The 17,269-nt window shown below is 37.4% G+C and overlaps 1 protein-coding gene and 1 pseudogene across 9 annotated transcripts in view; both read right to left on the reverse strand.

Moving 5' to 3' along the window:
- The window catches only part of AGBL4 (AGBL carboxypeptidase 4), a 1,406,556-nt gene that overhangs the window by 1,155,880 nt on the left and 233,407 nt on the right, over positions 1–17,269 (reverse strand). The gene's annotated exons all lie outside the window — the stretch shown is intronic.
- Positions 10,349–11,766, reverse strand: LOC144244405 (large ribosomal subunit protein mL48 pseudogene; annotated as a pseudogene).

Raw genomic sequence — 17,269 nt, forward strand, 5'->3', positions numbered from 1 at the left:
TTGGGGGGGGTGGGGGGGGGGCGTCTCTGAAGTGTGGAGTTTTGAAACACAACCCCATCTAAGATAAAACTCTGGAGGGAGGTGCCGCCTAGCAGGCAGACAGCCTAACATGGTGAGGGTAGAGGCAGGAAGTGGACAGAGGCCTGAGACAAAGGGTGCGTACTTCATTGTCGGTTGGTGAGTGCAGGAAATATTCAAGCCAAAGACTAGGGAGCTGGGTGAAGCCATTTCCACCTGTCCCATGCAGGTACATACCAGCATACTCATCCACCCCAGTATATTAAGCAGCGCCACCTAGTGGAGAGTGCAGTCATTACATGAAGCCCCACCCAACTATGCCCTCCAAGCACATACAAGACATAAAGAACTCAGTGACTCATGAAAAAGGAATAACATCGGAATCATAGGAGTCCCAAAAGATGAAGAAGAAAAATGGTAGAGAAGGTTTATGGGGGCAGATTATAGCGGAAAACTTTTCAAATCTGGAGAAGGACACAGACATCAAAATCCAAGAAGCACAGAGAACCCCTATTAGATTCAACAAAAAGCAACCATTGCCAAGGCATTTCATAGTCAAATTCATAAAATACACAGACAAGGAAAGAATTATGAAATCAGCAAGAGAAAAAAGTCCTTAACCTATAAGGTAAGACAGATGAGGTTTCCACCAGACCTATCCACAGAAACCTAGCAGGCCAGAAAGGAGTGGCAGGATACATTCAACGTGCTAAATCACAAAAACATGTAACCAATAATTCTTTACCCAGCAAGGCTATTATTCAAAATGGAAGGGGAGATAGAGTTTCTCAAGCAAAAACTAATGGAGTTTGTGAGCACTAAACCAGCCTGGCAAGAAATTTTAAGGGGGACTCTTTGAGTGCAGAAAAGACAAAACAACACACAAAAATACCAAAATCAACAAAGACTAGAAAGGACCAGAGGACATTACCAGAAACACCAACTCTACAGGCAACACAATGGCACTAAATTCATATCTTTCAGTGCTCACTCTAATTGTTAATGGACTTGGGGCACCTGGGTGGCTCAGTCCATTAAGCATCCGACTTCAGCTCAGGTCATGATCTAACAGTTCGTGGGTTCGAGCCCCACATCGGGCTCTGTGCTGACAGCTAGCTCAGAGCCTGGAGCCTGTTTCAGATTCTGTCTCTCCCTCTTTCTTTGACTCTCCCCTATTCACGCTGTCTCTCTCTCTCTCTCTCTCAGAAATAAATAAAACATTAAAAAAACTTAATTGTCAATGGACTAAATGCTCAAATCAAAAGACACAGTGTATCAGAATGGATAAGAAAAGACCCATCTATATGCTGTTTATAAGAAACTCATTTTAGACCTAAAGACATCTTCAGATTGAAAGTAAAGGGATCAAGAATCATCTATCATGTTAATGGTCCTCAAAAGAAACCCAAATTAACCATACTTATGTCAGACAAACTAGATTTTAAAATAAAGACTTTAACAAGAGATTAAGAAGGGCATTATTTCATAATTAAGGGGTCTGACCATCAGTTAGATCTAATAATTATAAATATTTATGCCCCTAAAGTAAACTCTTAAATACATAAAAATCAATGAATGATCAACATGAAGAAAGTCATTGATAATAATACCCTAATAGTAGGAGAATCCAACACCCCACTTACAGCATTGGACAGATTACGTAAGCATAAAATAAACAAGGAAACAATGGCTTTGAATGACACATTGGATCAGATAGACTTAACAGATATATTCAGATCATTTCAGCCTAAAGCAGTGGGAAACACATTCTTCTCCAGTGCACAGGGAACTTTCTCCAGAATAGATCACATACTGGGTCACAAATCACTCCTTAACAAGTACAAAGAGATCAATATCATATCTTCAATATTTTCAGGCAAAACACTATGAACCACATAGAAACCACAACCAGAAGAAAAAATTTGGAAAGATCATGAACACTTGGAGATTAAAGAACATTCTACTAAAGAATGATGGGTTAACCAAGAAAATAAAGGGGGAAATTAAAAGCACATGGAAGCCAATGAAAATGAAAACACAACAGCCCAAAACCTCTGGGATGCAGCAAAGATGGTCATAAGAGTAAAGTATATAGCAATCCAGGCCTTCCTAAAGAAGGAAGAAAGGTCTCAGATACACAGCCTAACCTTACACCGTAAAGAGCTAGATAAAGAACAGCAAAGACAGCCTAAATCAGCAGAAGAAGGGACATAATAACTGATATCAAAAAAAGAAAAACAGTAGAACAGATCAATGAAATCAGGAGACAGTTTTTGAAAGAATTAACAAAATAGATAAACTTCTAGCCAGATTTATCCAAAGAAAAAGAAAAGCATCTAAATGAATAAAATCATGAATGAAAGAGGAGAGATCACAACCACCACAGCAGAAATACAAACAGTAATAACAGAATATTATGGGCAATTATATGCCAACAAACTGGGCAATTGAAAGAAATGGACAAATTCCTAGAAATATATGAACTACCAAAACTGAAACAGGAAAAAATAGAAAATTTGAACAGACCCATAACCATAAACAAAACCGAATCAGTAATCAAACATACCCCAACAAACAAGAGTCCAGGGCGAGATGGCTTTCCAAGGAATTCTACCAAACATGTAAAGAAGAGTTAACAACTATTCTTTTGAAGCTGTTCCAAAAAACAGAAAACTTCCAAACTCATTCCATGAAGACAGCATTATCTTGATTCCAAAACCAGAAAAAAAACCCACTAAAACGGAGAACTATAGACCAATTTCCCTGATGAAAATGGATGCAAAAGTCCTCAACGGGATACTAACCAACCAGATCCAACAATATATAAAATGATTTATTCACCAAGACCAAATGGGATTTATACCTGAGATGCAGGGCTGATTCAATATCCACAAAACCATCAATGTGATACACCACATCAATAAAAGAAAGGACAAAAACCACATGATCCTCTCAATAGGTGCAGAACAAGCATTTGACAAACTACAGCATCCTTTCTTGATAAAAATCCTCAAGAAAGTAGGGATAAAAGGATCATATCCCAACGTCATAAAAGCCATATGTGAAAGAACCACTGCTAATATCCTCCTCAATGGGGAAAAACTGAGAGATTTCCTTAGAGGGAACTTGACAGAGATGTCACTCTTGCCAGTGTTGTTCAACATAGTATTGGAAGTCCTAGTCTCAGAAGTCAGACAACACAAAGGAATAAATCAGCAAAGAGGAAGTCAGATTTTGACTCTTCACATACGACATAATACTCTATGTGGAAAACCCAAAAAGCTCCACCAAAAAAAATGATCCATTAAATCAGCAAAACTGATCCAAAAATCAAAGACAGAAATCTGTTGCACTTCTTTTCTTTTTTTTTTTTGCATCATTTTTTTATTTTTTTTATTTTTTTTTACTTTTTAAATAGTTTATTGTCAAGTTGGTTTCCATATAATACCCAGTGCTCATCCCAACAAGTGCCCTCCTCCATGCCCATCACCCCCCTCCCCTCGCCCCCACCCCCATCAACCTTCAGTTTGTTCTCAGCATTCAAGACTCTCTCATGGTTTGCCTCCCTCCCTCTCCCCCACTACTTTTCCCCTTCTTCTCCACCATGGTCCTCCGTTAAGTTCCTCCTATATGTGCAAACATACAGTATCTGTCCTTCTCTGCCGGACTTATTTCGCTCAGCATAACACCCTCAAGTTCCATCCACATTGCTACACATGGCCAGATTTCATTCTTTCTCATTGCCATGTGGTATTCCATTGTATAGATGAACCACATCTTCATCCATTCGTCAGTTGGTGGATGCATAGGCTCTTTCCATGTTTTGGCTATTGTTGACAGTGCTGCTATGAACACTGAGATACATGTTCCCCTATGCATCAGCACCCCCGTATCCTTTGGGTAAATTCCTAGCAGTGTTACTGCTGGGTTATAGGGGAGTTTTATTAATTTTTTGAGGACTCTCCACACTGTTTTCCAGAGGGGCTGCACCAGCTTACATTCCCACCAGCAGTGTAGGAGGGGGCCCATTTCTCCACATCCTCCCCAGTATCTAGAATCCTCATATTTGCTCATTTTAGCCACTCTGACCGATGTGAGGTGGTATCTCAGTGGTTTTGATTTGTAAATTTCCTTGATGAGGACGGATGCTGAGCATCGTTTCATGTGTCTGTTGGCCATCTGGATGTCCTCTTTGTAGAAGTGTCTGTTCATATCTTCTGCCCATTTCTTCACTGGATTATTTGTTTTTCGGGTGTGGAGTTTGGGGAGTTCCTTATAGATTTTGGATACAAGCCCTTTATCTGATATGTCATTTGCAACTATCTTTTCCCATTCCATTTGTTTCCTATTAGCTTTATGGATTGTTTCCTTTGCTGTGCAGGAGCCTTTAATCTTGATGAGGTCCCAATAATTCATTTTTGCTCTTGATTTCCTTGCTTATGGGGATGTGTCAAGTAAGAAGTTGCTGCGGTGGAGGTCAAGGTGGTTGTCTCCTGCTTTCTCCTCTAGGGTTTTGATGGTTTCCTGTCTCGAGTTCAGGTCCTTTATCCATTTTGAGTTTATTTTTGTGTATGGTGTGAGAAAATGATCTAGTTTCATTCTTCTGCATGTTGTTGTCCAGTTCTCCCAGCACCATCTGTTAAAGAGGCTGTCTTTTTTCCATTGGATACTCTTTCTTGCTTTGTCAAAGATAGTTGGCTGTACATTTGTGGGTCCAATTCTGAGTTCTCAATTCTATTCCATTGATCTTTGTGTCTGTTTTTGTGCAAATACCATACAGTCTTGATGATGACAGCTTTGTAGTAGAGGCTAAAGTCTGGGATGGTGATGCCTCCCATTTTGGTTTTCTTCTTCAATATTACTTTTGCTATTCGGGGTCTTCTGTGTTTCCATACAAATTTTAGGATAGTTTGTTCTAGTTTTGAGAAGAATGCTGGTGCAATTTTGATTGGGATTGCATTGAATGTGTAGATTGCTTTGGGTAGTAGTGACATTTTAACTATATTTATTCTTCGGATCCATGAGCATGGAACATTTTTCCATTTCTATATGTATTCTTCAATTTCCTTCATAACCTTTCTATAGTTTTCATCATACAGAATCCCTACATCTTTGGTTAGGTTTATTCCTAGGTATTTTATGGTTTTTTGTGCAATTGTGAATGGGATCAGTTTCTTGATTTCTCTTTCTGTTGCTTCATTGTTGGTGTATAAGAATGCAACCGATTTCTGTACGTTGATTTTGTACCCTGCAACTTTGTTGAATTCTTGGATCAGTTCTAGTAGGCTTATGGTGGAGTCTGTCAGGTTTTCTATGTAGAATATCATGTCATCTGTGACAAGTTAAAGTTTGGCTTCTTCTTTGCCAATTCTGATGCCTTTGATTTCCTCTTGTTGTCTGATGGCTGATGCTAGGACTTCCAGCACTATGGTAAACAACAGTGGTGACAGTGGACATCCCTGTCGTGTCCCTGATCTCAGGGGGATAGCTCTCAGGTTTTCCCCGTTGAGGATGATGTTAGCTGAGGGCTTGTCCTAGATGGTTTTTATGATGTTTAAGTAAGCTCCTTCAATCCCAGCTTCTTGAGGGTCTTTATTAAGAAGGGATGCTGTATTTTGTCAAATTTTTTTTGCATCTATCGACAGGATCATATGGTTTTTATCTATTCTTTTGTTGATGTGATGTATCACATTGATTGATTTGCGAATATTGTACCAGCCTTGTAACCCAGGAATGAATCCCACTTGATCATCATGGATAATTCTTTTTATGTGCTGCTGGATTTGATTTGCAAGTATCTTGTTGAGGATTTTTGCATCTGGATATTGGCCTGTAGTTCTCTTTTTTTGCTGGATCTCTGTCTGGCTTGGGAATCAAAGTGATGCTGGCTTCATAAAATGAGGCCGGAAGTTTTCTTTCAATTTCTATTTTTTGGAATAGCTTGAGTAGAATGGGTATTAATTCTGTTTTAAATGTCTGGTAGAATTCCCCAGGGAAGCCATTTGGCCCAGGGCTCAGAAATCAGTTGCATTTCTATACACCAATAATGAAGCAATAGAAAGAGAAATAAAGGAAACGATCCCATTTGCAATTTGAACAAAAGCCCTAAAATACCTAGGAATAAAGCTAACCAAAAAGGTTAGAAATCTATACACTGAGGGGCGCCTGGGTGGCCTAGTCGGTTGAGCGTCCGACTTTCGCTTAGGTCATGATCTCACGGTTCATGGGTTCGAGCCCCGCGTCAGGCTCTGTGCTGACTGCCAGCTCGGAGCCTGAAGCCTGTTTCGGAGTCTGTGACTCCCTCTCTCTCTGACCCTCCCCTACTCATGCTGTCTCTCTCCTAGAAATAAATAAAACATTTAAAAAAAATTTTTTTTTAAATCTATACACTGAAAACTATATAAACTTATGAAAGAATTCAACACACAAAACTATGGGAAAACATTCCATGCTCATGGTTTGGAAGAATATTGTTAAAATGTCAATACTACCCAAGCAATCTACACATTCAAAACATCCATATCAAAATAACACCAGCATTCTTCACAGAGCTAGAACAAACAATCCTAAAATTTGTATGGGACACAATAGACCCGAATAGCCAAAGCAATCTTAAAAAAGAAAACCAAAGCTTGAGGCATCACAATTCCAGGCTTCAAGCTGTATTACAGAGCTGTAATCATCAAGACAGTACAGTAATGGCACAAAAACAGACACATCGATCAATGGAACAGACTAGAGATCCCAGAAATGTCTTTGACAAAGCAGGAAAGAATATCCAATGGAAAAAAGTTAGTCTCTTCAGCAGATGTTGTTGGGAAAATTGGACAACGACAAGCAGAAAAATGACCCTGGACCACTTTCTTACACACCATACACAAAAATAAACTCAAAATAGATGTAAGACCTAAATATAAGACAGGAAGTCATCAAAATCGTAGAGGAAAAAACAGGCAACAACCTCTTTGACTTCAGCTGCAGTAATTTCTTACTTGACACATCTTTGTAGGCAAGGGAATCAAAAGCAAAAATGAACTACTGGGACCTCATCAAGATAAAAAGTCTGCACAACAAAGGAAACAATCAGCAAAACTAAAATGCAATGGACAGAATGGGAGAAGATATTTGCAAATGACATATCAGATAAAGGGTTAGTATCCAAAATTTATAAAGAACTTATCAAACTCAACACCCAAAAGAACAAACAATCTAGTGAAGAAATGGGCAAAAGACATTTCTCCAAAGAAGATATCCAGATAGCTAACAGACAGGTGAAAAGATGCTCAACATCACTCACCATCAGGGAAATACAAATCAAAACCACAATGACATACCACCTCACACCTGTCACAGTGGCTAAGGTGAACCACTTGGGAAACAAGAGATACTGGCAAGTATTCAGAAAAGAGAAACCCTTTTGTGCTGCTCACAGGAATGCAAACTGGTTCACCCACTCTGGAAAATATTATGGAGGTTCCTCAAAAAATTAAAAATAGAATGACCCTAAGACCCAGCAATTGCACTACTAGGTATTTATCCAAAAGATACACAATTGCTGATTCAAAGGGGTATATGCACCCCAATGTTTATAGCAGCACTATCAATAATAGCCAAAGTATGGAAAGAGTCTAAATGTCCATCAACTACTGAATGGATAAATAAGATATGATATATATAACAACTGAATTTTACTCAAAGACCAATGATATCTTGCCATTTGCAATGACATGGGTGGAACTACACAAGTATATAAGTCAGTTACAGAAAGACAAATACATACGGTTTCACTCATATGTGGAATTTAAGATACAAAACAGATTAACATAAGGGAAGGGAAGTAAAAATAATATAAAACAGAAAAGGAGACAAACCATAGAGACCTTTCAATACAGAAAACAAACAGGTTTGGTGGAAGGGTGTTGGTGGGGGGTTGGGCTAAATGGGCAAGGGGCATTAAGCAGAACACTTGTTGGGATAAGCACTGGGTGTTATATGTAAGTGATGAATCACTAAATTCTATTCCCAAAATCATTATTACACTATATGTTAACTAACTTTGATTTAAATTAAAAAAATTAGCATCTGACATCAATCAAAACGGATATCAGGCTATCATAAAAAAGTCAAGAAATAACAAATGTTGGTGAGGACGTGGAGGAAAGGCAACCCTCATACATTGTTGACAATAATATCAATTTGTGCAGCCACTATTAAAACAGTATGCAGGTTTTTCAAACAAAAATATTACACTATCAGGGTGCCTGGGTGGCTCAGTCGGTTAAGCGACCGACTTTGGCTCAGGTCATGATCTCACAGTTTGTGGGTTCGAGCCCTGCGTCAGGCTCTGTGCTGACAGCTAGCTCAGAGCCTGGAGCCTGCTTCAGATTCTGTATCTCCCTCTCTCTCTGGCCCTCCCCTGCTCACGCAGTCTCTCTCTCAAAAATAAATAAAACATTAAAAATTTTAAAAAATATATTATTACAATATAACCCAGTAAATTCACCACTGGATATCAGAAGAAAATGAAATCACTAATTTGAAAAGATACATGTACCCCTAGGTTCAATGAAACATTATTTACAATAGTCAAGATATGGAAACAATCTAAGTGTCCACTGATGGATGAATGACATATTCTTTATCAATAGACAACACACACACACACACACACACACACACACACACACACACAATGGAATAATATTCAGCCACAAAAAGGAAATTAAATCTTGCTATTTGCAACAATATGGATGGACCTTGATGGCATTATGCTAAGAGAAATAAAAATACCTCATGATTTTACTTATACATGAAATCTAAAAAACAAACCAGCCAAAACAAAACAAACTAAAACCCAGACTCATTAACAGAATAAACAGATTGTTGATTGCTGTGCGAGAGGATTAAATTGGTGAAGAGGATCAAGTACAAACTTCTTTATAAAATAAATAAACCAGAGAAATGTAATTTACAGCATGTGGAATACAGTCAATAATATGGTATTAGCTTGGTATGATAACTGATGGTAACTAGATTTACTGTGATGATTTCTCAATGTGCACAAATGTCAAATCACTATTTTGTACACCTGAAACCAATATAATATTGTATATTAATTGTACTCCTCCAACGCTCCCCAAAACAGGATAAAGCCAATTATGTTGAAGGACTAAATCAGATTCTGCATGGTATTCCATACCTTATTAATAACTGTAGCTAATATGTTTACAATGTACTATATATTGTGCCAGGCACTTTGTCTTTAACACACATTCAGTCTTCAATTCTCACAATAACCTTGAAAAGATTTTATTTCCTTTTCAATATGTCCAGATCATTTCTCACCATTTTCATTGCCACCAACCTAATTTAAACCACGATTATCTCTAATATGTATTACTGCAACAGCCTCCTAATATGTCTCCCTGCTTCTACACTTGCTTCTGTTTTGACCCTTCCCCAGAAAACACTCCAAAATATAAGATCACTCAGATGATTCCTTCACTAAAAACTTCCACAAGTTCTCCATTTTCTTCAAAGTAAAATCCAACATTCATACATATAACCTATGCAAAGACCATATGATCTGCCATTCCACCTTCACTTCTACCTCTCTGAACTCATTTCCTACTGTAAACTCTCCCTTACTCCTTCCTGCTTTAGTCACACAGGTCTGCTTACCAGTCCTAGAACTATTTAAGCACAGTCCCACCTCTGAGACTTTTATCTAATGCTTCGCTTTGCTTCTCTGAAACTCTAGATGTAATGTAGCACTAACTCCATCTACATTAAGACTTTGCTCATATCTCACCTTATATACAATAAGGGCTCCCCAACCATCCTATTTAACATTCAATCTTCACCCCATCTTATTACCCTCATTATTCTGCCCTCCTTTTTCTTTTTTCCATAGCTATGTGCTATATAACTTATTTTTGTCTATTATTTATTATCTTTCTCTTCTAAAAGAACATGAGTTTTAGGAAGGCAAGACCTTTTTTTTTTTTTTTTTGGTCCATGAGTATATCCCAATAACTAACAAACTAGCTGATGTGTAATATATATTCAAAAACACTTTTTGAGTAAATAAATTTTTCTTTTTCTTTCCCATCAGCTGCATATTTTTATTAGATTGTGGATGCTGTAGGTTGGCTCAAAGGAAAGTGGCAATTGGCAACACTCCTCCATATAAGAGAAGTGACATTCCTGGGTAATGAGGATGGGTAGTTATATCTAAAGGGTCTTCTTAATTTTGACCACCCAGGCCCAGGAAGCTCTTTCCCTTGGCACTCAATATCACCAGTCCTGGCTTGAAAGGGTCTGCAATGAGCTAGTTCAACCTGGCCAACAGTTCTTCCAGTTCTGGCCAAGCTTTGAACCTTCCCCTGAAGTCTTCTTTGGTTTGGTCCTTTACTAACAATCTGGCTCCTTCAGGAAGATTGCTTTGAATTATTTCCAAGAAAATCTCTGCAAATGTAGCACTCAAACTGCTGATCTGAACCACTCGCTCATGGGTAGTAAGAACTGAGTCCAGGAGCATTTTGCTACCTTGGTTTTGCAGCCACAATACCTCCATGGTTTTGGTGGGCATCGCATAATTTTCCTCAACTTTAATGGATAGATGGTTGCAGAGGTTGTAAACATATTGGGCACAGCTCTCTGCCAGGGCCATGTCACATGCAGCCAGGTGAATATTTAAAACCCCATATTCATAATCTGCTCCCAAATTAATGGGTCTCACTTCCACTTTTCTCTCTTCTTCTTGGGCTCCTGGGCTTTAACTAGGTGCTTATATCTTCCAATGCTATGGGTAGGCTTTGTCTTGTAGTGCTGACTGGTACTCAGCAGAATTCCACCTGCAGAAGAGATGGGATTTTCTCCTGAAGTTCTGAATCTTAAGAGAGAAAAGTCTTGCTTAAAAATGGTATCGTTCCTGCTCAGCATCCGTCCTCATCAGGGAAATACAAATCAAAACCACACTGAGATACCACCTCACGCCAGTCAGAGTGGCTACAATGAGCAAATCAGAGAACTCTAGATGCTGGCGAGGATGTGGAGAAACGGGCACCCTCCTACACTGTTGGTGGGAATGTAAACTGGTACAGCCCCTCTGGAAAACAGTGTGGAGGTTCCTCAGGAAACTAACAATAGAACTCCCCTATGACCCAGCAATAGCACTGCTAGGAATTTACCCAAGGGATACAGAAATGCTGATGCATAGGAGCACATGTACCCCAATGTTCATAGCAGCACTCTCCACAATAGCTAAAACATGGAAAGAGCCTAAGTGTCCATCAACAGATGAATGGATCAAGAAGATGTGGTTTATCTATACCATGGAATACTACATGGCAATGAGAAACAATGAAATCTGGCCATGTGTAGCAACATGGATGGACCTTGAGGGTGTTATGCTGAGCGAAATAAGTCAGGCAGAGAAGGACAAATATCATATGTTTGCACGTATAGGAGGATTAGGAGGAACTTGACGGAGGAACAAGGGGGAGAAGAAGGGCGGAAATGGTGGGGGAAAGGGAGAGAGGCAAACCATGAGAGACTCTTGAATGCTGACAAAAACTGAGGACTGATGGATGTGGGGGGGAGGGGGGGATGGGCATGGAGGAGGACACTTGTGGGGATGAGCACTGAGTGTTATGTGGAAACTAATTTAACAATAAACTATTTGTAAAAAAAAAAAAAAATGGTATCGTTCCTTGGACACAGCACCTTTCCTAGAGCTCCATTCATCCTTTGCTGCTGCAGCCAGTAGTTGTGCAAACTGAAGACCCGCCCACACTGCAGCAATCCCCCGGCTTCTGCAAACACTCATAAATAAAATTTTCAAATAAGAAAACTGAAACACCAAGATATGAAGCAATTTGTCAAGATCATAGAACTTCTACATGGTAGAGCCAACAATTTACCCCAGATTTGTCTAACTGAAAAGCCCATGTTTTTTCTGCTATACTACATTACCAGTGAAACTTTATCAAATACACCTGCTTCAGGAAAAATAATGGCATGTTTTAATTTTTAAGGTAATTACAGATTATGGACGACTATAAAGAGACATGAGACATCACAAAATTAAAAAGAAGGAAATGAAGAGTCTCAAGAAAGGATGGAGAGTAAGCCAAAATAAAATCACATTTACAGAATTTCAGGAAAAAAGAGTTAACTCTTTAACTCCCAACCAGTAAAATAATACTTGCTACAGCAACTCAGACATAGTCACCCAGTATCACACAGTAAATTCTTGACGTGTTCATACAGTTAATGAATTATTTAATTTTATCAGGCACACACCGTTTTTGACCAGTGTATCCTCAGTATCTCAACACTTATAGATAAATGCATTCCTGGAAGGCTGTGTCTATTAAACAACTTTTATTTACATAATTACTTAACACTAAACTGAACTTTGCCTCTATGCATTAATTTGAGTTAGGCCTTCTGAATTCATGCAGAATTCAATGCTTTTCTGCATGATAGAACTGTAAATACTTAATGATAATCATCATATTCAAGTGAAATGGTCTCTTCTTGAAACTCAACACCTCCTACTCCTTCAACTACTCTTCAAATATCCTGGTCTCCTACTGACTCAGCACTCTGATCACACTCTGGATAAAAGTTCTGGTTTCTCATGTCTCATGCCAAGAACTATCCTAATTGACCAACCAAGTATCCTTATCCCTGTTCTATCGAGAAAGCTTTCATTAATAGTATTTTACATCGCAATATTTTGGCTCTTTTATTTGTAATTTTTGTGTTCATTTCAGTCCCAACTAGCATGTTGACACTGCTTAGGAAGGCAAGTAGAAAAATGAGATTTTTGGTGGTATGCTAAGATTAACTATGAATATTTTGAAAATCAAGTGAATGAATTGCAACCTGTCTGGGTGAACCAATGGTTGGCTGATGGAGTCTTTATTTATCTTATAGAGAAAGGAAAATCAATTCTTATCAGATTTTTGGGCTTGATCCTAACATAAGCCAGTTTTGAGAAACCAATATATTTTCACAGAGTTTTCCAGCTCCAATTATTAATTGCCTTTAAGAGAAACAATAAAATTTGTGTTTAACATATTGATGATAAAACAAAGTATATATAAGAGAAACATTATCTGTAACTTATAATCATGTTTAGCAGACTCCCACAAATTGAATCAAGCACAATCCCCAACACTATAAATAACAAACAAACATTTCTAGAGTAAGAAAATACTGTGCTCCATTATCCTACTTAAAATGTAGAAAACAGGTCAGCTATGGACAGAGTTGGAGGCCAAGCCCAATGTGTATAAGTCAGTTAAACCCAATTTACAGCATACCTTTGATAGGCTTATTCAAGGATTTGATAACTCAGTAAGTTAATGTGCTATCTTCCCACCTTTTTGTCAAGGACTTTTTCCTCATTCCTTTTACACAAACTCTTCTAAAGAAAAGGACACCAGAACTGAGTCCTACTGCAAACAGACTACCTAAGTCTCAAGATGGTATTAGAGCCCCACCTCCATGACCCTATCTCTGCAGCATAGGCTAGTGGAAATAGGGATACATTTTTCAGGCTCTACTTCTTAAAGCTGTATAACTTTGGGACAATAATTAACTCTGAGGAATTCTGACTAAAATAATAGTTTAGATAATAATGCCTAAACCCACCAGAGCCAAGTTCAGAATCTACTGAAAGTATATGTTAAAATTAATTAATATTGGCATTCTTCCTTTACTAAGCTTTTCCTAACCCACAATGATCAACTATACTTAACAGCATTTAATCTCTAAGCTAGTATTCTCAACTAGCCAGAGACCTCATCATATGTTTTTATATTCGTTGTCCTTAGTTTAGCTGTAATTACTTACTTTTTCACAATATTAAACCTTGTCTTTCCAATTAAATTCTGAGCTCACTGAAGACAGAGATACTACCTTATTCATTGATAAATCTCCCATAGTTCCTAAAATACAGGCAAATGTTTAATAATCAGATGCTTCAAGTAATTTTCACAAAGTATCTAATTTGACATAAAACATTTATTTTTGATAGAAAGGTTCAAAATCCAGCTATAATAGTTTAGTCAGGGTTCTCCAGGGAAACAGAATCAATAGGGTCTGTGTGTATGTGTATATGAGACAGAGAGAGAGAGAGAGAGACAGAGAGAGAGAGAGACAGAGAGAATTTTAATGAATTGGCTCACAGGATTGTAGAGGTTGACAAATCCAAAACTACAGGGTAGATCATCAGGCTTGAAAACTCAGTAAACAGATGATGTTACAACTTGACTTTAAAGTAAAACTACAGGGAAAATTTCTTCTTCGGAGGAGGACTCAGTTCTCTTGTTCTTAACGCCTTCAACTGGTTGAATAAAGTCTATTCACATTATAGAGTATAATCTGCTTTACTCAAAGTATATAGATTTAAATATTAATCTCATTTAAAAGATACCTTCACAATAGATAGATAGATAGATACCTTCACAGCAACATCTAGACTATGTTTGATCAAATATTTGGATACTATTGAACGCTGTGGCCCAACCACAATTGACACACAAAATTAACCAGCACACCAACCCTTATGATCCAAATTATCTCCTATACCAGTTGTAATACTTCTATCAATAGGCCAAGATAACAGGAGCAAACCAACGTTTTGGAATTATTTCCCCTGGACTACACCCGTAATAAAGACTTATGATCTGATGAGTATTAGAAGAAACTTTAAAGTTCATTCTATATAAAAGAAAAATTGGATGCGGCCCAAATGGAAAGTGACTTACTTCAGGCTATTACTGTATTAAATCAGGTTGGAGTCAAATTCCAGTTCTCTGATTTCTAACCCAGCCTCATTTCTGCTGCTAATCACATAGGCCTCAGTGGCTTTTCATGCCCCGATCTTATTTAAATGATGGCATTCGTCCTAGAAAATGCTAAACTAACATAAATCAATTATTATAAAAGAAATTTCTAATTTCCTGTTTTTACTCTTTCTTAAATAATCTTTATTTTTCTAAACATAGATGTTCTTGAGTACATAATTAGCTCTATCTCTTGCTCCTATAGGAAAATCCTCCCAGAATCCATTACATTGTGAAGTTTAACAAATAATCTCAGAAAACAGCTTGATTTTGTAAAATGATAACTTTATCAAACTGATCAGAAGAAAAGAAAAGCCACATCACTCTCCATCCTTATTGCACTGCTTTTAGTCAAGACTTCATTTCTCACCTAATTGTTTTACCTGTTACTTGGTTCTGTGTCACTAACCTATCATCCATATTGCTGCCAGAGTGATCTTTCTAAAATGCAAACCTAACCACATCACTCTCCTCTTTAATTCCAAGCTCAATAGCTCACTCAGAAAACTACTCAAAGCTATCATTATCTTTATTTCTAGTCTCATCTACAACAATATATCCAATATCCTCCAAACTCCAGCCAGCCAGTCTTGCCAAAGTTTACTTTATTCTGAACACTTCACACTAGTTTTTCAGTCTTTCTCACTTGTTCCACTTCTTTAAAATCATTTGAATTTCAAATAAACTAAATTTGGGGGGATATTAATGTACTGGATATTATACTGTTTAAAAAAAGATATTTTGAGGAAAAAAGATATTTTGACTTCTGATCAGGATAACTTAGTATCTTCATAATACACTCTCTCTGCTCCAAATATATGGCAATTATATATATACAATCACAAAGATATACCACAAAGAACATCTCCACAGACCAGAAATGAAAGAATTCAAGAATGAATGTAGGTAGAAGCTATGAGCCTAGTGGGCTCCAGATTATGAAGTAGGGCAAGATTACAGTCTTGTTCTAGTAAATTAATTAAAGGAAGAGGCCTATTAGACTGTAATGGCTCTAATGCCTTAGTAGCCTATGTAAGCAAGCCAAAATCTAAAACTATAATGCATCAGGTTAAGAAATCTAAACTTGAGGACAAACCAAACACAAACAGCCAACTAGGCTTTCCCACTTAGACTACAACCAATCAGATAATTTCCTTGCTGTGTTTCCTTATTTACTCCATAAAAATCTTTCTCCTATCTCCTGTCCATAGAGTGCTTCTAACTACTTCTACTTTGGCACTGCCCAATTAGAATTAATTTTTGCTCAAATCAACCCTTATGATTTTTAATATACCTCAGTTCATCTTTTAACTGTTCTTATGTCATGAAAGGTATTAAATTGTTCCACCATGGGTGATGGACTAAACTTAGTCTTCTATTCTAAGTTAGGCTCTAGGATAGAGTTCAGTGACATGTCAAAGAAAGCTAAAGAACTACCTACTGCTTCAATTCTCGGTGGAAGACAAAAGCAGCCTCCTGTACAGTACCAGAATAAGTTTCCTTCTACCTTAGTGATCACATCTTTGATACTCCAGTATCACTGCCAGATAGAAGCCTCAAAATGCCATTACAATTTTTGCTTTTAATTGGATATCCTGTGAAACCAGATAGAGAAAAGCGAAAGGAAGGGGTGAGCACAGCAGGATAAAAGAAATTAAATGAAACTATTTCCCCTCTAAATTTAAGCTTATAGACAAAACAAAACAAAACAAAACAAAAACTAACACTGAGGAAGGCAGTTCACACGTGGATAATCTTTGAAACACATAAGTTTAGGATTTAGAATACTCATTCCCATAAAAATAAAGAAAGGATTCTTTCATATCACTTCTATTAACCATAATACTTGAGATCATGGACAATGCAGTAAAACAAGAAAAAAAGGCATAAGAATTAGAAAAGAAAAGGCAAAGCTATCCTTATTTGCAAGGATATAGCATATTTATTTACATAGAAAATCCATAAGAATCTATAATTATCAGAATTAGTAAGGCTGTTTGGCATGTTTACTAGATTAAAAAGCATCAACACATAAAATTCATTAGCATTTCCATACATTAGTAATAATCAGTTTAAAACTATACAAAAAAAGTATTCATCCAGAATAGCAATAAAAATTATAAAATACTTTTTAAAAATATACTTACCAAAAGATTGAGAAAACTCTAGGATAAAATTATAAAGAGGAGCATTTTTTAAAAAGATCTCAACATATATGTTGTCACTCATATGTGTAGTTTGAGAAACTTAACAGAAGACCATGGGGGAAGGGAAGGGGAAAAAGATAGTTACAAACTGGAAGGGAGGCAAACCACAAGAGACTCTTAAATATAGAGAGTAAACTGAGGGTTGGTGAGGAAGTAGGGAAAGAGGGGGAAATGGGTAATGAG

Source organism: Crocuta crocuta, unplaced genomic scaffold (assembly GCF_008692635.1).
Source record: "Crocuta crocuta isolate KB4526 unplaced genomic scaffold, BGI_CrCroc_1.0 scaffold168, whole genome shotgun sequence".
Classification (NCBI taxonomy): Eukaryota; Metazoa; Chordata; class Mammalia; order Carnivora; family Hyaenidae; genus Crocuta; species Crocuta crocuta.